This window comes from Vanacampus margaritifer, chromosome 15 (assembly GCF_051991255.1).
Source record: "Vanacampus margaritifer isolate UIUO_Vmar chromosome 15, RoL_Vmar_1.0, whole genome shotgun sequence".
NCBI classification, from domain to species: Eukaryota; Metazoa; Chordata; class Actinopteri; order Syngnathiformes; family Syngnathidae; genus Vanacampus; species Vanacampus margaritifer.
This window is the reverse complement of record NC_135446.1, coordinates 13,490,268-13,512,706: the sequence shown is the minus strand read 5'-3', so window position 1 is coordinate 13,512,706 and position 22,439 is coordinate 13,490,268.

Below are 22,439 nucleotides of genomic sequence, written 5' to 3'. Positions count from 1 at the left end.
TGGGAGCGCTCTTCATGTTGTACCCGATTTGTCCAGTTAGGAGCAGTGTGGTTCCACACGGTTTGATACACTGTTAAGTTGTAGCCACATTAGAGAGTAGAAGGAAAAAGTTACAATCAAGTTATTCCAATAAAAGGTTGTTTTTTTTGCAGCGTGGCGCCGTTCTTTTGAGTGATAAAAGTGTAGCAAGTAGAGCACTAATTAGCATTAGCGAGTCAGACAGGAGTAGATTATTACGATTCCTTTCAAATCTATAGATTGAAGCAAAAATCATTGTCAATCAAATCATTTTGAATCAAAAATCGCTCTTAATCGAAAATCGATTCTGAATCGAATTGCACACCCCAAAATCGAAATCGAATCGTGAGTCATTCAAAGATTCCCACCCCTAGTGGACAGGTAGGTAAACTGATATACATAATTTGGAGAGGATTAAGTGGTCATTTTTAGGTAATTCAGCCAAACTGCACCCTAAATGAACATTTATAAATCAGAAAAGGGCTTGCGATATAGACAAGAGAACATGCAGTTGTATTAACGTCTCTTGACACACCTCAAGGTGTTGCTGACCTTGCACGTCAGAGACACATAATTGTGATTTATTATGCATTAGCCCAATCAAGAGTTGGCTGGGACGTGCTTGGACCAAACAAGCGGATGTTTTTTCCCCCCCTTGCATCAAAGCAAAGATTTCCTACTGAGCCAAGTATTTATTATTATAACTTTTTTTACATTTAGGTCAAACAAACAAGTAATGCTACCATTAACTATTCAGTGATGGCAGTTTGCAGAGAAAATGACATTCACAACTTAATTAACTTAAGAGGGGCGCGGCATATACAATTAGATTGACCTGTCTGATGTGTTTTTGTGCGCTGAACACGTCAGAGTTTTATTTGGCTGTTGTCCAATTTATGCAAGTTTGTAAAAGGTCTCGACATCTTGACGTCGATCAACAATAGGATCACTTTGTTCAATTTAGATGAAAGTATGTCCTTTGCTTCCCGCTAAAAGAATGAACATTCTTAATCATTCACTCGCAGCCATTTACACTGAAGCAACCCCCTTCGCTCCTGGCTGGTTGACTGGATTTTGAAGCACACAGAATATTGTGTTCTATTGCTATACAAAACATGGAACCTACCAAAAGAAAGATTAGAGTCTCTTATTTCATCAGGAAAAAAAAGTGTATTTCTATCTGTTTCCATTTTGCAGCAATTAGCATTGGAATATAAAATTTAAAAAATAGTCATCATTATTCACAAATGTATTTAGAAATGTTAGTAAAAGAGCTTTTTTTCAACATGGCCCCGGTTGATCTTTTTTTGCTACCTGCTGGCCGTTTTTGTAATAACTACCATTTTTTATGCAGTTGACAGGCTGCATCAAAGCCTTCTGTATGCTCTAGCATTAAAAAAAACTGTGTAAAAAAACGTATAAATACGGCTTTGGGACACATAAAACATTTAAAATAGAACATATTTATACGTTTTTGGGAGCAAATAGAGTTAAACAGCTACCATTGCAACGCAAAACTTGTTACGTAAAAATAAAAGTTTTACACTTGAAAAATCTCCAGAATTTTGCTCTCGGCCATTTACAAAAACAAAAAGCAAGACATTATGTGTCAGATATTTTGGAAGCCATTACGATGGAAACGTGATAAATTGTGTAGTAGCATGTTTAGCTCCACCTCATACCAAGGAACCAAATTTGTGCGGCTGCGAATCAAAACAAACTGAAAAGTAAGGTCGGATCGGGTCCGGTATTTCGGGATCCCTTGCCACAAAAACCTTTCTGGAGTTGTTCTCAAAGCTCACGCAGCTTGACAGACAGTTGCCCGTCACAATGTGCGAGAAAACAAGAGTAATTTTTTAACTTTCCGCCTGAGAATTTAACAAGAGGCCTCGAGGATAATCCCCACCATCTTTTTTTTTTTTTTTCCTGGCGGCCAATCATACGGGGCGCTGCATGCGATTACAGGGAGGACTCAATTAACGTACACCCGGGGGGAACACTTCAATCACGGAGACAAACGTTCGCCGATATCGCTTTCGTGACCTGTAACCGATGAGCTGTCTTAGCTCCATTGATTGAGTTCAACGAGTTCGGGCCTCGTCGTGATTCGCATGAAGCTCAAGAAGTGCTTCCACAATTTTCTGATTATAAAACGAACCAGATTAAAATCTTGACAAGACTTCACTGTCGCGTGTCAAAATTACATTTCCATTTTCACTTTACAGGAACTTGAACAAATATTGAACAAAAAAATGTTAGCTTCTTCCTATCCTCTATGACCTTTACAAAGATTTGTGCTGTAATATTTGATCAGACTGTAGCCAATGATTTCAATTTGATCAGAAATGCCATGTTTTTCTGCCGAAAATGAAAAATGGAGCCCAGAGCTGCTTTCCACTGTTCTGCGACAGTCAAGTAGGTCAAGGCGACAAGCTTGACTGATTCCCCCAATCCACTCTTCTTTCACCTGTTTGACACAAATTCACCGCGCGTGTGTGCCTTGGAAAATCCCGAAGGTTTATTTGACTCTTCCTGCTCCTTACATGGCTTCCGAAAAGATTTCACAAGCATATGGCCCATGAGAGAAATAATGCAGAGAGCTAATATAACATCTCCTATTCATCACTTAACATTCTCTAAACATTCTCACCCTAGCACCAAGCCTACCAAAAGAGCCACCAAATGGGACTCGTTATGTCGTATTTTGATTTTATTTATTTATTTTTCTAGAGGGCTCAGTATTGTTCATTCGGTAATTTTACCGATTTGACATGTCATCATCATTGCTCTCTCTTTTTTATTTATTTTAATATATTAATATTTTTATTTTTTAAATATTTTTATTTTTTAAATATTTTTTAAATATATATATATATATTTTAAATATTTTTATTTTTAATTTTTTTAAATTTTGTATGTGGGTGAGTATGTGTATGTACGTGTGTGTGTGTGCGTGCATGTGTATTCATTAGTTCACCTAAAACCTATTAAAAAATCCCATACCGTTCACCTAAACCGAACACTTCCAGCCAGAGTCGTGAGGCCGTCAGGAGACCCGAGGAAGGACCAAAGAAAGGAAAGTGAAATCCAGCACCGACCAGACACCACCCACCGGGCCACCAACCAGAGTCCTTCACCAACCCCAGAAACATCTAAATTCCAACAAATCAGGGAGACCTCAAGGGGCACCGGGGGACGGGCGGCACCCCCGAACCCCAGGCCCAGCGGGGAAAGGCTCCGGTCGTCACTCCAGCGTTCTTAGTGAAAGCTAACCCTGTTACTGAGTTCGCCAGCTCGCCGACTGGCGAACTCTACCCCTACACCTTGAATGTGACCCCACCCAGTGTATATACAAGTATGTGTGTGTTATGTCGTAGTGATGATACCTCCTCTTCTGACATCGCAAATCTTCCGTTTCGCAGAACACGCGCGGCGACCTTTTGAACGAACGACTTCGCTTTCCCTTTCAGACGTTGCGGGATTGTCGGAAGCGTAATTGGATCCGCGGTTGGCTTCGATACATCGTCTGTTTACACAATGTGCGACGAGAAAAAAAAAAAAAAAAAGACGGCACATGCGAATAGACTCAGTCAGTTGGGCACGCGCGTGAGCCTACTATTTGTTGAGTTCCTTGCTAAAGGCAAAGCTTTGGCGAGCTAATTTTAGCGTGTGAGTCACAGCTGTTTTAAAAAGGTGTTTTCACACAACACAACCTTTTCCACCACGCCGCCACTGACTTATTTGTCAGCTGGGGGGGGGTTTCTCATTTTAAAACGGTGTTGCAATTGCGAACGGGCATCCAAAGCAGTGTGTGTGCGTCTGCGAATGACTTTCAAAACGACTCCTCACAGTGTTGATTGACAACAAAACTGATTTGCATTAGTCGGAGCACCCCACCTATTTCATCTCCCCCTCTCGCTTCTTCATCATGGCGATCCATAGCCACCCCCCCCCCCCTCACCCCGCTCCTCTGGGAGGCCCCCTGATCTCCAGTGCACATCCTGAAGAATTAATGACTCCTAATGTACCAGTTAATGCAGGGAAGGCGGAACATCCATCATAACTGACAATTTAATGGCGCTTTCACAGACGGGACGCTTACGACTCGCCGGTATTCGCTTTCACTCACACACACACACGGCGAGTGAATACTTACTAGAGCCAAATGACCCCAACACTATTTTTTGCTGCCTTAATGTTACCCATTTAAGCTATAACCCTTGCTAATAAGCAAATTGCTCCTTGTCTTTGTTAAAAAAAGGCACAGTAAGCACAACGACAGCGACTTGAACTTTTGTGTCATTCAGGGCAAGCGACTGACAAACGGCAATATTTTCAAAACATCCCTGGATGTGACATTTTTCTTCGTCACTTCTCAATATGTCAACTCTGACCTCCAAGAGACAACGTGAGCGCACGCAAACCGCACTTCCCGGAATACGCTTTTAGGGAAACTCAATCAAGGTGCTTGTTTATACAGGACAGGACAGGACACAAGTACGACGGTCCGCAAACACAGAAGCCCTAAATCGTTACATCTAGTTCTGTCACGTAATTTTGTTAGCCTGTCTATGGCGTATTCCATTATAATCTAGCATTAAGCTAGCAGACCAACGGCAACTTTATGTGGTTGTTTTAACACAAGGTGCAATTTCCTTGATATTTTGTTGGGTTTGACCTTTAATTTAACCTTTAACTCATTCACTGCCATTGACGGCTATAGACGTCAAAAATTCATTTGAATTATTTCTATTAGTGTAACATTTTTTTCTACTTTTGTTAACAAGAGTATGAAAACCTAGAATTTTTTTATTGTACATTTAGAACAGATATAAAATGTGTGATTAATTGTGAGTTATGTGAAGTCATGCGATTAATTACAATTAAAAATTTAAAATTAAAAATGTGATTAATTATGATTACAAATTTTAATCGCCTGATGCCCCCAATTTTTTATAATGTTTTTTTTTTTTTTTTAATTCATTCATTGCCATTGACGGCTATAAACGTCAAAAATTCATTTAAACTATTTCTATTAGTTTAACATTCGTTTCCACTTTTGTTAACAAAAGTATAATTTTTTTTATCGTTCATTTAGAACAGATATAAAATTTGTGATTAATCGTGAGTTAACTAGTGAAGTCATGCGATTAATTACAATAAAAAATATTTATCGCCTGTCGTCCCTAATTTTTAATAATCTTTTTAAAAAAAAATTATTTTAATGAATTTATGGCAGTGAATGAGTTAACCTTTAATTTAATGCTAAAGACGACGATAGATGCCAAATATCCATTGTAACTGGGGGAGGGCTTTGAGTGCAATAAGTACAAATATGCAATGAGAACCAACAAAGAGCAATTTTTTTTTTAAAGCCTTTTTTAAGTGCAATCTGCATTGCATCAATATTTTATGGCATGCACTCCCAGCTAGACTGCAGAATTGATTTGTGTATTTAAAGTGCTTCGACGAGCGGCCATCAGTGGGAAATGCCGCCGATTTACGCCACGGGATCGATGTGGCATCAATGCAAATTGCAACTAACTGAAACTGTAATAATATTAAATACCGGTTGGAAGCTAAGAATGAGCGACTCCAACATGCTGCAATGAGGCCCTCGATAAAATAATTTTTCATCGGCCGGAGTCACATTCACAATTTTTCCTTGGACGGCCGGCCGGGCTCCCAAGACACATCTGTGAGTGCACAACCGTGTGGGAGGATCTTATCTAACCTTTCCCGCCTCATGAAAAATTCAGCATCCTGGCCACCAATCTCCTCCGTGTCAGGATGCTGTGTCCAATATAGGGCTTGCAGTGCTGGGAACAAAAGGAGGAAATTGCTTTCACCCCCCCCCCCCCCCCACCCTGTGATCAGTAGAATCACACTGGAGTGCCTTCAGCCACACATTCTACTCACCTCTTGTTGACTGCACACTTTGCTTTTGTTTTAAGACATCATGTGGCAAACATCTGAAAGGCAAAGGCAAAGGCGAAGATTAGACAAGAAGATATCTGTCAGGCGCATGTTATACTGCGACTTCATTTTTTTTCTTCTTCTTATATTTGGGCAAATTTGTTCTAATTTTTCTCAATATTATTATTGGACTTTGTTTGATGTGTATGTTTTTAGTCAATATTTGTGTTTCATATCTATATACAATATTAAAAAATGTATATCATTACTATTAGGGGTGTTCGATACCATTCCCCCCGCCCCCCAGATTGATTCAATACCGGTAAAAGTACTCAACTCTTGAGTAGTCACACATAACATCTACCAATACCACTAGAGTACTTTTGATACACAAAATTTCCCCAAAACCAATGACAGATACTTGCAATTTCAAAGAAAGACCTACAAGTCCCAATAAATAATTTTTCCTTGAAATACATGAAATTAATGGCAATTTTCCCACCATTTGTTCATAAAATACATATTTTGTATACAACACACAATAAAATAAGTTTAAAGAAATAAATAATTTCTAAATGGGTTCCTGTCAGACGCGTCTGCCTTATGTTCCTAATTACCGATAACTTGAAATAAGGCCGGGTATTAGCCTGATACCAGCCTTGCAATTTTTATTTTTTGTAATTTGAGTTGTGTAATTTATTATAAGTTATAAAAATCTATAGATATTATTAGTGTATTTTTTGAATCAAGTCTCATATCTAGGAATTATTATTATTTTTATCATCATCATCATCAGTTGTAGTAGCAGTAGTAGTAGGCCTATTACATTATTGTAATATTGTTCAATGTCGCTTTTGGAGACTAGTACTGTTGTGGATTTAAATATTGTTCTTAAAATAAATAAAAAAAAAGAGCTGATAGTAAGTGAAGTAGCTTATGTTTTGTTAACTGAAGCACACCTGCAGCAAGTTGTTCTTGTTGACGGCACGATTAGTCTTCCAGATAGCACCAAATTCATTACAGTTCCCCTGCGGTGCTTTGACAAATTCATCATTTGCTTACATTTCCACGGAGGGCGGCAGATAGGCGGGCTTTGAGTAAGTTAGTAATGGTGTTGGCAACAAAACCAAAATCAAAAATGAGGCATTTAGGGTGTGGCGTTAGGAAATTACCAAAACAATACAAACGGGTCCAAAAAATATTGCACCCTTAAATGGATATAAAAAGTCTACATATCCTTTTAAAATTCCAGAGTTTTGTCATCTAAAAAAAGAGATCAAGATAAATTATTGCAAAACTTTGTCTCATCAGACCACACATATTCCCATTATTTTAGGGTGATTTTGGTACGGCCCGATGTGCGACTTTTTGGAAAGCCCGTTTTGGATTTTTTCTCCCCCAGCTGGTTCAATTGTCCTCGGTCAGCCTGGCACAAAGTCAAGCATGAAATCTTGCACCCTCAACTGGATATAAAAAGTCTACACACCCTTTTAAAATTCCAGAGTTTTGTCATCTAAAAAAAGAGATCAAGATAAATAATTGCAAAACTTTGTCTCATCAGACCACACATATTCCCATTATTTTAGGGTGATTTTGGTACGGTCCGATGTGCGACTTTTTGGAAAGCCCGTTTTGGATTTTTTCTCCCCCAGCTGGTTCAATTGTCCTCGGTCAGCCTGGCGCAAAGTTATTGTGATCAACAATAATTAGCAGACCTTCGTTATTCATAGTCAGGCCCAGCTCAGTATTGATACGTCATTATCAGAAATGTATTTAGGCGAACGGAAGCGGGACAAAATAATGATTTCACGATTGCTCTCTCATTTCATAAAATCTATTCAAAATACAGGATACCATTACGAATCATCTGGGATTTACCTAAACAATAAGAGTGGGGAAAAGTATCAAATTTACGTTATATGATACGTGGAAATGTTATCAATATAGCAGTAATTAATCATTTAAATCTCTTTTGACTGCAAAATGAACAGCAGAAAAAAAAACCCTCTGCCTTTACAATACCACAAGGCATATTTATTTAATCTTCAAGGGAGCTTTCAGGTCACCCTTCAGTCCTTCCCCGATGACATTTTCCAACTTGACATTCTGTGACATTTTCTGTTAAATATTGCCGCTATTCCCGCTGCGGAATTAAAAGCGTGTCTTGCAGGGACAGCGCCTTTAAAGGCGACACGGGCTTACACATGCCAACGACCAAGTGCGCGTCGCCAGCTATAATGAAGAGGTCGCTTTTAATCCGGGCAGGATGAGCCCAAATTACATCTAGGCTGGAATATTAAAATGCACGAGAACACACGCAAGAGATATGAAATTGTCTCAATGTTAGGACTTTCACTACAAAATAAAGTATTGCTTTAAAGGTGTGGAAAAGTGGCTTCTGAAAATTGAGGCGATAGCGACTGATGGCAATGAAAAGAGCAGTCTCGCTAATAGATTGAATAGTTTGTCTGGAAGAGTGAATCCATCTTAACTCATTCACTGCCATAGACGGCTATAGACGTCAACAAGAGTATGAAAAAATAGATTTTTTTTTATTGTGCGTTTAGAAAATATATAAAATTTGTTATTAATCGTGAGCTAACTAGTGAAGTAATTTTTAATAATCTTTTCTTCTTTCTTAAAAAAAAATATTTTTATTTTATTTTAAATATTTTTTTTAAAAGAAAAGATTATTAAAAATTAAGGGCATCAGGTGATAATTTTTTTTTAAATCAAACAGCATGACTTCACTAGTTAACTCACGACTGATCACAAATTTTATATCTGTTCGAAATGAACAATAATAAAAAAAATTCTAGATTTTCATACTCTTGTTAACAAAAATAGGAAAAATGTTAAACTACTAGAAACTACCTGGGTGCTCAGGTGCGATGCCACATTCAGGCATTTGTAATGGAAATGAACCAAAGGGAAAGTCAAAGATCAACAAGTGTAACACAGCAGGGAGGAAAAAAGTGAGTGCTAGGCAATAATGTGATTTTGCCTGGCTTTGTTGCTTACCAGGCTAGGCCTGGCCTTTTAAAGCCACACACATTCAAAGTCACAGGTGTAGAATGCGAGGATGGCAATCCCAAGTGGACAAAAGTAATATTTTGCATGCATATTTTAGAACAGAATCATCTTTATTGGTTAAGTATGTAAAAAAAAAAAAAAAAACACAAGGAATTTGTCTCTGTAAGTATGAGCTCCACTAGTATTGCAGTAACAAGCAAATATGACAAAGATATGACCGAGTCTTTGCGTATATAAAAATCTATATAAATAGTAGAATACATTTTGATGACTACTTTTCAAATTTGAGTCTAACGGCACATCATATTTCTTCCTATTGTGCTGTCTGTCACGTTTGACCTTGTGTGGAATAAAGATGAAGGTAAAAGGACTTCAATCTGAAATCCATAATGCTGAAGACTGGGAAAATGTGAGAATGCAAGCGCCCCGCCCCAGGAACACCCCCCCCCCCCCCTCCCATTTTTTTCTCTCTCCTCCCTTTCAGCTTCGACGGGAAGATTTTCCTCGGAGTGTAAATGATCCACTCATGCCTCATCATGACATAAGGCAGGAGCGGAAGGTGTCAGATTGGATTCGCTTTGCTGCAATGCATCAGAACATCTTCTCCGCTATCTGCCTTGGGATAAATCGAGATTCCATGGCCAAATGCGCACGGCAGTCAGCGAGAACATGGATATTGTGGAAAATAGTTAAGGATTTGTCATATTTGTAAACAGACAACTGCACTATGAGCGATAATGAGACCAAATGTGCTTTTCAACTCAACAGATAACAATTCAATAGATTTCAATATGGACATTGTGTCCCGACGGTTGGTATCATTTGTCAAACCCTTCCCTCCCCTCGAGTGTAAACCTTCTTGGAAATGAGAAACTTTATCAGTGAAATTAGCCTAATCAATATGACCCTTCTACGAACCTCATCAAACTAACGATAAGGACTACCTTAATTAAACTGCTCAGTCATGGATGAAAAGACTTCAGTTCCCGTGTCAGCAGACAAAAAGGAGGGTCAAGGAGGGAGAGTTGCGCATTTCATGCCTACCTGCACTGATACTCAAGATGTGTCTCCGCTCCTTTTCACCAAGGTGAAGAAAAACACTCCACGCGCACTACATTTTCACACATATCTTTTGAAAGCTATCAACTGCGAGAGGTCATAGGTCAGAGGCGCGGTAATACCTGCCAGGATGGCAACCACTCAAAACAAGCGTCTTACACACTGAACTCACTGGAGAACCTTTGTTGTATAAAAAACAGGTAATTGGACGTTTTGGTATGAAATTGCTGTTTTGCAAAGACTTGGGGGTTAAAAAAAATAATAAATTGGCGGGGTGGGGAGTGGTGGGGGTACGTTTTTCAGCAATTTTCACACGTCCGTGTCTGTTGCAAAATAGCTAATTTGCTGAAGTTGCTAAAATACAAAAAACAGTTGCTGAAATTGATTGATTACCATCAATTTCGAGATTATTTGTTTCCATTTTCTTGAATAAATGAAAAGCTAACACTTTTTGGTCCGGGAGTGCTGAGAAACCTTTTACACCCACAACAAGAGGCAGACACAAAACATGTTTTTTTGGAAATGAGCATTTTTCACGGTGTTTGCTTTTGAGGAGCCGTGAACAAACTCTGCCCCGGAATTCACTCGATCGCCACAAAATGAGTTCTTCATGGGACATTTCAGTTTGATATTGTCATTTTTTTAAATGACGTTTTTAGCTATTTTGATGAACTGCATTTCTTTTAAGCTAATAATTTTGTTTTGAAGAAAAAAGCCAATTTTTATTTTATTTTAGCAATTCAGTGTAAAGCAGTGTTTTCTAAACCCTCGGGGAACACTATCCAGCCTGTTTTCCATTTCTCTCTATTCCAACTCAGGTGTTTCCTTTTTTAAAATTTTATTATTATTATTATTTTTTTTTAATTTAATTTTTTTTTTTAATTATTTTTATTATAGAGCTCAGTATTGTTCATTCGGTAATTTTACCGATTTGACATGTCATCATCATTGCTCTCTCTTTTATTTTTTTTTAAATACATTTTTTAATTTGAATGTGGGTGAGTATGTGCGTGTGTGCGTGCGTGTGAGTGTGTAATCATGAGTTCACCTAAAACCTATTTAAAAATCCCATACCGTTAACCTAAACCGAACACTTCCAGCCAGAGTCGTGAGGCAGTCAGGAGACCCGAGGAAGGACCAAAGAAAAGAAAGGAAAGTGAAATCCAGCACCGACCAGACAACTCAGGTGTTTCCAACGAGAAGTCTGATAATGGTCCTCGCCTGCGTTGGTGAAGGGAGATATGGAAAACAGGCTGGATAGTGTTCCCCAAGGACCAGGGTTCAGAAAGACTGGTCTAGAGATTCTTAATAGAGCAAAATAAGTAAAATAAGGACATTTGTGAGTGATCGTAAAAAAAACTGAATGGTAGTGTAATGACACTGTGTTGTCATGCCAAAATTGTCTTCTGAACGTGTGTTATGGATCCACAAATAAGACAAAATCATAACTTGGCTAAGTAGAATTAGTATTTTTGCCAAGGCGAGCCCTCCACTTTGACCGACGTTTTTCTTCTTCTTTTTTTTTTCTCTCCAATGCACCTGCTTCCTGTTCTGTGAAGATTCGGTCACGTCAGGGTGCGTTGCGTCAAATCCAAGGAAGGATGAAATGCCAAAGATCTTCCTGCACATGCCCGCTTCCCTTGTGTCCCCCCCAGGCTCAAGTGCACGGGCCAAGAGAACACGCATTAACCTTTTGAGGATTTTGTTTTTCCAAGAAAAGAGGGCATCTGCTTCTATTGATTTGTGTCTGCTTCCGAGTAAGTTTGGAAAGCGTTTGAAAGCCGCTCCGCAGGGACACCTTTTGGTGGTATTGAATTAGCATGAAAATGCGGTGGTGCCTTGCGATATGAGTGGCACGCTAATATATAATGGAAAATGCCATCGCTAACCGTTAACATCGATACTCGCAATTTTACAACCCTCTAAGCAACAAACATTTCAAACAGAAGCAGTGAAGCAGACAGATAATAGAACAATACTCACATGCGTACATTCTTTATCCTCTACTAACAATGACAAAAATTACAGCAACTTACTCAGTAGTAGTAGAATAAGGAGTGGAGTCTATTCTTTGTTTGTATCTGCATGAGTGTATTAAACAGCACTGCCTCCTGGTGGCCTCAGAGAGAACACCAGAAGGAGGAGCACACTAAATTGGATTGCAGCAGTAAATAACGTTGCATAAACTGTTTAAGCTTTACATTCTATTTAAATGTTATTAGTATGTGTTTTTATTTTTCCTTATTAACTCATTCATTGCCATTAACAACGTCAAAAATTCATTTGAACTATTTCTATTAGTTTCATTAGTTTCTTTTTTTTCCCCACTTTTGTTAACAAAAATATGAAAACTTAGAATTTTTTACTGTACATTTAGAACAGATATAAAATTTGTGATTAATCGTGAGTTAACTATTAAAGTCATGCGATTGATTACAATTTAAAAAAATAATTGTCTCACACCCCTAATTTTTAATAATTTTTTCTTCTTTTTTTATTAGGGGCATCAGACGACTAAATTTTTAAATTGTAATTAATCACATGACTTCACTAATTAACTCACGATTAATCACAAATTTTATATCTGTTTTAAATGTACAGTAAAAAATAATTCTAGGTTTTCATACTCTTGTTAACAAAAGTGGGGAAAAAATGTGAAACTAATAGTTCAAATGAAATTTTGACGTCTATAGCCGTCAATGGCAATGAATGAGTTGAAGCCATATATAAAGAAACATTTACCTCTCTACTGTATATTTTCACCTTAGTCTGTGATTAACGGGGGATCACTTTGTACTCCTAATGAATCCAATCTCATTAACGGATTTTTTTGTTTGTTTGTTGTCGAAGCCCTCGCAGCCTGACCTGTGACGCCGCGCATTCATTCACAGCACTCATTTGCACTTTAATGACGGCTTTGACCTCCCCTCACTTCGCCTTCCTTCAAAGACGTTAACTTTAAGTGTGGAATAGCTTTGTTGTGACGCTACACTAATTCTGCCTTTATGCTTGTTCATGAACACTGGCCGCAGATGCACATTATGATGAACATTGTAAAGTCAAGTAAAGGTTACAGAAAATGTAAATGTAGATACCGTAACTGGGGATGCTGACGAGTAATTCTATGAGAATAAAGCTTTAAGAGAAAAAACTATTTTACAAGAATTAACCCTGGAGAACCCACGGGGTCAAATTTGGCTCCTATAAATTCTGCTACTCAAATAACAAAGACCTTTTTTTTTTTTTTACAAATTTAACTTCAAAAGTCCAGAGTGCCACTTCTGACCCCTGCATGGGGCCATCTAGTGGATGAATATTGCACTTACATGAGCCAGAGTGGTGGTGACAAGATGGCTAAAATGCAACAAATAAAATAAAAAAATTATGTATTTATGTATTTGATTGATTATTTTCTTAAATTCTAAATAGTTTAATGACAGTTTTTCTTATTCTGATTTGTCGAAATGATACCCCTAAATCCCAAAGGGTCAAATTTCGCCCTAATCCTAAATGAGGGAATAAATTGAAAAAAACATTGAAAAAACATATATTTTGGTGTTCAGTGAATTTATAGCAGTCATTTAATGTATAATTCATAATTTTCCAAAGAAGAAAAGGGTTCTTGGGTTCTCCAGGGTTAAGACAGAATATAATATTAGCCATGCTCATACTGTTGTAAATTGTTTTATGAGAATTAGGTTACCATACCAGGTTAACGGTGTCAAAATTTGCAATCTTAAATTACAATTTTACAAGAATTAAGTGGCAATATTAGGAGAAATGAGTCCAAATATTCAAAGAACAATGTGGTAACATTACAACATGCCTTTGTTGGGGTTCTGGAAGTCAAAAAGTACATTTGTCCTCATTGTGGTGCATAAAGTGTGCGTGATTGACGTGTTTTGCTCACTGAACTGGCAGCCGACATGCAAATAAATGCAGCACGCTGATGTCTGAACGCTCGGCGGCGCCCCGGCATCAAAGGGGGAAAAAAAATTTGTTTTAATCCTTTTAATCAATCATGGAATAAACGCTCACCAGAGACACTTTGAGAGAACATAAATATTTCGAAAGTGTAGAAGAAGAACAGGCTGTCTGGCTGAATTTTTTCTATTTGAATTGAAGATTGGAGGTAGATAGAGGTTCAAATGACCACACGTCTGACGGTATAAGAATAGACCACAACTGGGGTTTATCTGACCCGCAGGAAGCTTTTCACACCTGCTTTGCCAATTTTCGCAATCCACCTTAACACTCTTCATAAAGGGTGTTAGAGTCACGTCATCGGGGGCACGGAAACAAGCTGTTAAAAAGCACTCAGAACACCAATATTAGTAGCGGCAAATGCTATGTATGTCCAGGTGCTCTTAGCTTGCTACACAATATCTAACATCCTTCAGAATTCTTCCAAACTCTGCTCCTCATTTTTCACCAGCAGATCCAGAGTGACCGAAAATGTACGATTCACACCTGTGGTCCTGTGAGAACCTACCAACACCCCCCCCCCCCCCCTTCCCTCCGGTCTTGCCCGTTGCTTGCCGCATAGCACCAGCCCGCGAATAATGACAGATGGCCGGGCGATGACCACGTCCTTGAGCCACGAGGCTTATTGGCACCCGGCGCTAATTGTATCACATATAACACAACTAAAAGCGTCATAAATCTGGCCACGAAGTAAACGTTTTATGCAAGACTCCCCGCCCATTTTTTTTTTGCCACTGCCCTTGAAATATCACCAACCTTCTGACACCTGAGCTGCATTAGCTTAATGGGCTTTTTGGTTGTGAAGAAATTATGGTGGAAAAAGGGCCTTTTTGCTCTGTAGTTCTGGTGGGCGATGTTTGTGCTGATTGAAACTAATCTGAGGTGATGGGGGGAATAATTTTGAATAAAATTTTTGAATAAAAATGGTCTCTGTTGGTTAGCTTGCTAGATGCCTAGTAGGTTAGTCACATGTAAGTTTCCATCTGGCTCGGGTATCATGTCTGTTGCAGGATTCAGCCACTTGAAATTGCACAGGTCTGGCAAAATAAATAAATAAATAAATAAATAAATCACTGACTTGAAATTTAAAGAGATGCTTTGCTAAAATCCACTAGAATGTTCACAAACCCGGCATGAAATTTCAAATGTTTTTTCATTTAAAATTTCACTTTCCTTTCTTTTCTTTAGTCCTTCCTCGGGTCTCCTGACGGCCTCACGACTCTGGCTGGAAGTGTTGGGTTTAGGTGAACGGTATGGGATTTTTTAATAGGTTTTAGGTGAACTAATGAATACACACACACATACACATACTCACCCACATAAAAAAAAAAAAAAAAAAAAAGAGAGCAATGATGATGACATGTCAAATCAGTAAAATTACCAAATGAACAATACTGAGCTCTCCAGGGAAAAAAAACCCAAAAACCCCCCGAAATTACACAAACGCGTTCCAAATTCACTTACTGTGTCCAATTCAGTAGGAAGAATTTCCTTGGCCTGTATCTGCTGGACTTTCTGTTCACGTTGGTCCTCTCAGAGGGGAAGCGAACCATCAATGCGAACACACGTGCGCCTCCACTCCAGTAAAACTGCAAGCTGGGTGTGCGCTGTAAATACAGAAGATTACCACTGAACGTGACGAATAAAGACAACGGCCACAGGAACAGGAAAAAAACAGATGGGGAATTCAATATGAGAAATGGTCTGAATGGCCAACGCATTTCCGTACCGGTCATGAAAAGATTATTTTACACCCAAAAGCATATATTGATTGCACACATTCGGCGCGGCGGAAGGGAATATCTACTGGGGGAATTGATGGTGGTATTTATTTTTCGCATTAGAACTAGGGTGAGCGTCGGGGACAATCAATGTTTGTTTAATGTAGCTGGAGGGACCAAGAAATTCAAAATTTAAAAAGCATTCAGTTAAAATTTCACGAACGGCCTGGGGGGGGGGGGGGGTGGGAATCACAAATGAGAAACTGAAACTGAGAATGCAGAAACTCACTGACCTTATTTCATTGAATTAAAAAAAATGCTGTGGGGGGAAAAAAAAAATCATTGACTTGAAGTTCCACAAACAATTGGCAAAAATTCACTCACTTCTCCTGAGAACATTTGAAATATTTAGTAGCACTTCAAATTGTTACAAAGATTGCCCCCCTGGCCCTCCCGCCACTTATGTGTGTTGAAATTACAGAGATTAATAGGAGCACACACGTGTGCCAAAAACGCCATTGAGGCCAAGGAATTTACGATCAAATAGCAGAACGGATGAAGTGACTGAACCAAATGAAGACGTCGGTATATCGACCAAAAAGTGACACTCTTATCAGGCAGGCAGGACGTATTTATTTCTAATGTTGACATTGTACACAAAAGTAGCACAGTGTGTTCTGTGGTTTAAATGTTTTAAATTTTTTTACTGACTTATACTTTTTACAAATGCTTTACAAACATTTTCCCTAACTCACCAATGGCAAATTTGGGCATTCAGCTAAAAAGGTTTGGGAAAACCTTTTCCGGTATCTTTGTTCAGACCATCATTAGCATAGTGAGTCGCATAACTGACATTGTGAAAATTCACTGCAATTTCACAAATGCCAAATATGGGACCCGGGCTGAATATGTTGGGGAAATATCTATTCCTCAGGCCATGAAAAGTGTAGTCGTTCACATACCTGACTTCCTACCACCATGTCCTACTGCCACAAGGGCATTGCGATTGACTGGCTACCAGTCCAGGATCTACTTGGTCAGTCCGATTGGACTCCAGCCCCTGCTTGATCCTAACCGGACAAAAGAGACAAATGGATGTTTAAACAAAGAGAACAATAAACAACTTCAGTACTGTAAAGCTTGGAACAGAGCATCCGATCCCTACCGGCCCCGATCAATACGGCTCGGCCTTCTCGACAGCGAGTGATTGATCACGGGGGGGGGGCTGCTGCGAATTTCCAAGATGAGAACAGCAGGTACCTTCTCCGGAGGAGCAAGTGCACCAGCACTTGCTGATGAAACCGACAGGCCGGCGGAGAAAACCGCACAAACTCCATTCGCCCGCGCACTTTACGTGACCAGAGAGTCTGAATGGAGGAGCCTTGAAAAGGAAAAAGAAAAAGACAGTGGATGCAGAGGCAGCAGTCTTTGTGATAGTGACTCATTTGTAGATCAACACACCCTGACCGAGCGCTCTGCAAATTTCACTGACCACAAATTGTTTTTGAGGCTCTTAATGTCTCGAAATAGAGAAAATGCTGTTCCCGGAGGTTTGGGAAGACACTTAGACATCCCAAAAGTAATGATCCTGATTTAGCTTCCTAAATTGGAATATTTCTTTTCATAAACAGTAGTAACAGTAATAACACTAAGTTGTAGTGGTCACTGACTGGAAATTTTACAAATGTGCCAAATATTGCCCAAATTCACTGACTTGGACTTTAATTGAAGAAGAAAATCTACACATTCGAAATTTCATGAAAACGTGTACTGAACTGAAACTTCAAATATGCCTTTAAAAAAATTCACTGACTTGAAAATTCACAAATGCCTTTAAAGAAATCACTGACTGAGGCGGTGGGGGTTGGTAGACTTGTGATTTAACATACGTCACACAAAATTCGCTGCCTTGAAATTTCACAAAAATTCGGACTTGACATATGAGAATTGCCTGGCAAAAATCAACACTTAAAAAAACAAAAACAAACACTGACTTGACATTCACTGACTTTAAAATTGGAACTGTCTTGCAAAAAAAAACCTGACGACATGTTAGTAACAGCTCTAAAATTCACTGAATTGAAATTTCACAAACACCTTGTACAAAATTAATTTGGCTATTAGCTATAGAAAAGTAACCATGTATGAAACATTGCATTGGTGCATCTGTGACTAATCCGCTCTCCTGATTACACATGCGCCTGCGGCAAAATCATTCTCCCGTGTCCGCTTATTTGCAGGTTTTCCATACTTGTGATCTCTAAGAAACCCCGTCGGAGGTCAACAAAAACAACCCTGAGAGAATCTTATAGATCTTTTTTTTTTTTCCCTGGAAAAATCTTATAGATCTAATACATTGGGGGTTGGGTGGAAGCGGGAGATGAGTTCCCACATTGGGATCCTCCTTCCCCCAGACAGAAAGACAAGACGGACAGACACGGTCAAGGTTGGTAGGCAAGCTAATAAAGCTGATTCACTGTGCTGCTTGAATAAGGAGTCTCTGAGTCGGGAAAACCAGGACTAGTCCTTGAAAAACCAGGCTACGTGATGATTATAAAGGATAAGATGACATTATTTCAGGTTAAACAATTACAGCAAAGTCACAACAGGACTGCCATCTTGGATGCAAGCGACCATTTTAGGGTCTTTTCCCAGGGGTATTTGTCGTAGAGATTTTGCACGATTGCTGTCAAATTTGAACCATGTGCCGGTACGTATACTCTACTAATAACAACAATTACAAGAGAGGAGCCTTTTAAGTCTCCTTTGAGCAGTATGAGGGCAATGGGATTAGAGATGTCACAGTCACTTTCCTTTCTTTGGTCCTTCCTCGGGTCTCCTGATGGCCTCACGGCTCTGGCTGGGTTCTGAAGTGTTCGGTTTAGGTGAACGGTATGGGATTTTTTTAAATAGGTTTTAGGCGAACTAATGAATACACACACATGCACGCACACACACATACTCACCCATATACAAAATTAAAAAAATAAAAATAAAAAAATAAATAAAAAAGAGAGCAATGATGATGACATGTCATATCGGTAAAATTACAGAATGAACAATACTGAGCTCTCCAGAAAAAAAAAAAGAGATGTCACAGTCACAGCTGGACTTACATTTGCTAGAAGCCAAGTTTAAAAGTAAGCAACCGTCTGTCGGCGAGTATTGGACATACGGAAAGAATGGTAACGTTTCAGTCCTTGTCATCTCTCTCGCTTCACTTCATTTTGAATTTTGACTTCACTCAGTCAAAAATGCAATTAAATGGATAATAGGAAAGAATAAATTGTTAGTTTCGTGGGTTGTATTTGTGTTGGCAAGTCAGAAGAGTGACACTAATATGCAAAACATTCAAACTTTCACCGGCGTTGAATGCGATTTCCTACAAACTCCAAGTTCACGGTTAGCCGCAGCTTTATTTTGTTTTGAAAGCTTCTGAATCGTTTCCTGCTCAGCTGCGTGACGACGTCTCCCAGAAGATACAGTTATAGCCAAACTAAAGTGGAATTGATACTTCTGCCCTTTCTCCCGGATAATTTACATGTCGACCTGCTCTAATCTTGGCTAAATTATGGTCCAACTTTGTAAAGGTCACGGATGCCGGTACCTTGTGAGCGATGCCACGCGAGGAAGCGCTCGCCTGTCCAAACTCATCAGCACTTGGCACGCGGGAGGTGACAGACAGCATGGGGGGGGGTTGATCGATGTGCCGGCAGCTATTAGGTAAGTGGGGCTGAAAGGGCAAGTGTATTTAAGTGAGCCACCAGGGGTTGGTGGGGGGAGCCTGGGGTGGGCTGCGGTGCCCTCCATTACTTAAATGGAACATCGGCGGCGAGATTAGCGGGTTGTTGGTGCGTTTGCAGCCACAAGTCAAGAGTGGAAGCCGACTTATAATCATCTTCAAGGTTGTTCCGAGTTTGTTTTTCTTCTGCGTTTGTCATCTCTTTAAGTGCCACATAATCGTCTTTGAGGTCAGGCGGCCAATCTCCACATTTTAAAAAGGTCATGAAGATGTAAAAGAAAGGGCGGTCGTGCCTCCCTCTCATCGGCCTGTCACTGGTGTGTGTCCGCCAGCATTGACTTGGAAGGGCTGGATCTCTGGGATCAGGAATTCTTATTCATCGCTCCCCTAATGGCGGCCATGATTGTTGGGTGACGTTGTCGAAGTCGGCAACGTGATCAGTCGCTCGACGGAGAAGATCTTGCTCGCCATCGGTTGTTGGCGATCAGTTGCTTTGCGAAGACGGCAATGGGTGTGTGAGAGCAGTTGTTTGGCAAAACTGGCAAAGGAGGTGAAGGTCACCATCAGTTGGCTTTATTTTTTTATTTATTTTTTTGCTTGCCGTTTCTGCCACCAAAATGTTTGCGAGTGATGTACAATCTCATTCAAAAATTTGTAGTATGAGAAGTTTGAGCAATTAATTACTGTACAAAGTGCTGCCGCCAAAATTAAACCATCACCCCTCAATCATCAGTAAGGTGCTAATGGATAATGTTGATTATCCCATCACTTGGGAGAATATACTGTTTTAAATTACAGTTTGTTCATGTTTTTTTTTATTCTTTTTTTTTCTCTCTCTGGAGAGCTCAGTATTGTTCATTTGGTAATTTTACAGATTTGACATGTCATCATCATTGCTATCCTTTTTTTAAATTATTATTATTATTTTATTTTATTTTTTGTATGTGGGTGAGTTTGTGTATGTGCATGCGTGCGAGTGCTTGTGTATTCATTAGTTCACCTAAAACCTATTAAAAAATCCCATACCGTTCACCTAAACCGAACACTTCCAGCCAGAGTCGTGAGGCCGTCAGGAGACCCGAGGAAGGACCAAAGAAAGGAAAGGAAAGTGAGTCAGTTGGCTTGATGAAGAGAGTGACAGATTGTGTGTGATAGTCGGTGTCACGATGACAGGTTGTGCATTGTGTTTGCTGAAGATGGCAAAGGAGGCCAATTGTTTGCTCAGTGAAAGTGAGCAGAAATGGTCAAACGCCGGGTTGATCGGTCCAGGCCGATTGTTCCTGTTCCCACGATGCATTGCGGCTGCTTCACAGACCACAATCCCAAAAAGACCTCTTGCCTCCTTTTGACCTGTTTCTCAATGCTGTGGCAAATATGATGTGATCGGATTGGACTTAAACGTTAGCAGTGGCAAGCAGGCAGACAAGACACGGGCCGGGAGCAGCCAAGCTTCCACTTCAATCTGATAATTGGCCTGCCCCAAAGATCTGCAATTACAGCATGTCACGTCTTAATTAATGGCCAGCTCCATGAAAATGATTCGACATTTGGCCTTTCAATTTAAAAAAAAAAAATTCAGGTCCAATCTCTCCTACAATAAAAACCTGAAGAAATATGCCTTCAATGTGAGAACGAATTATTTGTATTCATAGGTTTTCATTTCACTTGTTGAAATTGACTTGTTGGGTTAACACTTTTTGAATCCGTTGAGCTACTGTCAGAAAGAACTAAAGAAAAAGTTCAAGTTGGCATAAGGCCAGCCAAAAAATTTAGTGACAACAAAAAATAGATCAGATTCCAGTTTTGTCAAACTGCACAAACTAAAATCCAGCCAAGATTAAATATCTAAAAGCAAAGCAAAATAATACGGATAAATAATAATGTTTCTTAGTAGACATCATTAGTATTAAAACATTTCATCTGCATCAAAAATGTTGTTACTTAAAAAGTATTAAAACTTTTATGAGCTTTTACTAAAAATAAAGAAAAAATAAATGCTATTTCTATAATAGGTTTGACACATCTGTGTTGTTCTTTTACATTAGTAAAACAAGCTTGCTTTCAGAAATCTTGCCATGTCAAATTTCTACCCGTTTTTTTTTTTTTTGGGATACATTATTTAAGCCCAATTTTGCAATATTGTTTGCCAGCCAGCCATTACACACGACAGTCACATCCAGTTTACCTACAAGGTAACCTTGTTAGCAAATTAGCAGAGAGAGGAATTTACACGAGCCCAAAAACTGTCAGGCTTAAGGCATAATATATCCAGATTTGCTTTCCAAATCAAACGCTACACGATAAATTGAAGGTTGTGGCCCCGGGAACAGCAATATCGGATATCATTGACAGGAAGTGCAGTCCTGCTGAGAGAGGCACTTTCCATAGCTGATTCTTGATCTGACGTCGGGCCTGACAACAAACAAGTCTGTTCCGCAAAGGGAGGTTGCGGTGCTCCTTAATCCATACTGACCTTCCTTGGATGCGATTCAGCTTTATTCTTAGTCCGGATGAAGACAAGGCACTGAGATGGACGGCTGACGTGGAAAATTCCCAGCAGCATTTATTGGGATGGAAAGCACGATATCACTGCAAGAGTCTATAATTCATTGGTAAAAGTGATTTTGTTCCCCTTTAATTTCATGTGTAATCGATACCGTGTCACAGCATGAACGCAAAATTTGACTTTCAGATACGATACCATTTTTTTTTAGTTTGTAGAAAAATTCTCAGAATTAAAAGTCTCCATCACAATTAGTGTACTTTGCAAGGACATTATGAGCCTGTTTGAGAGCTTGGAACAATTGTGTGGCCACTGCCCATTTGTCAAAAATAAATAATTAAATAAATATCATAATAATTCAAATCTGCCACTATTGTATGTAGTTAGGGTGAACATCATTGATCTGCGGACTACAAAATGATAGGCGACAGAATTTGTCGAATTCCCTTTGCTTGATTGCCAA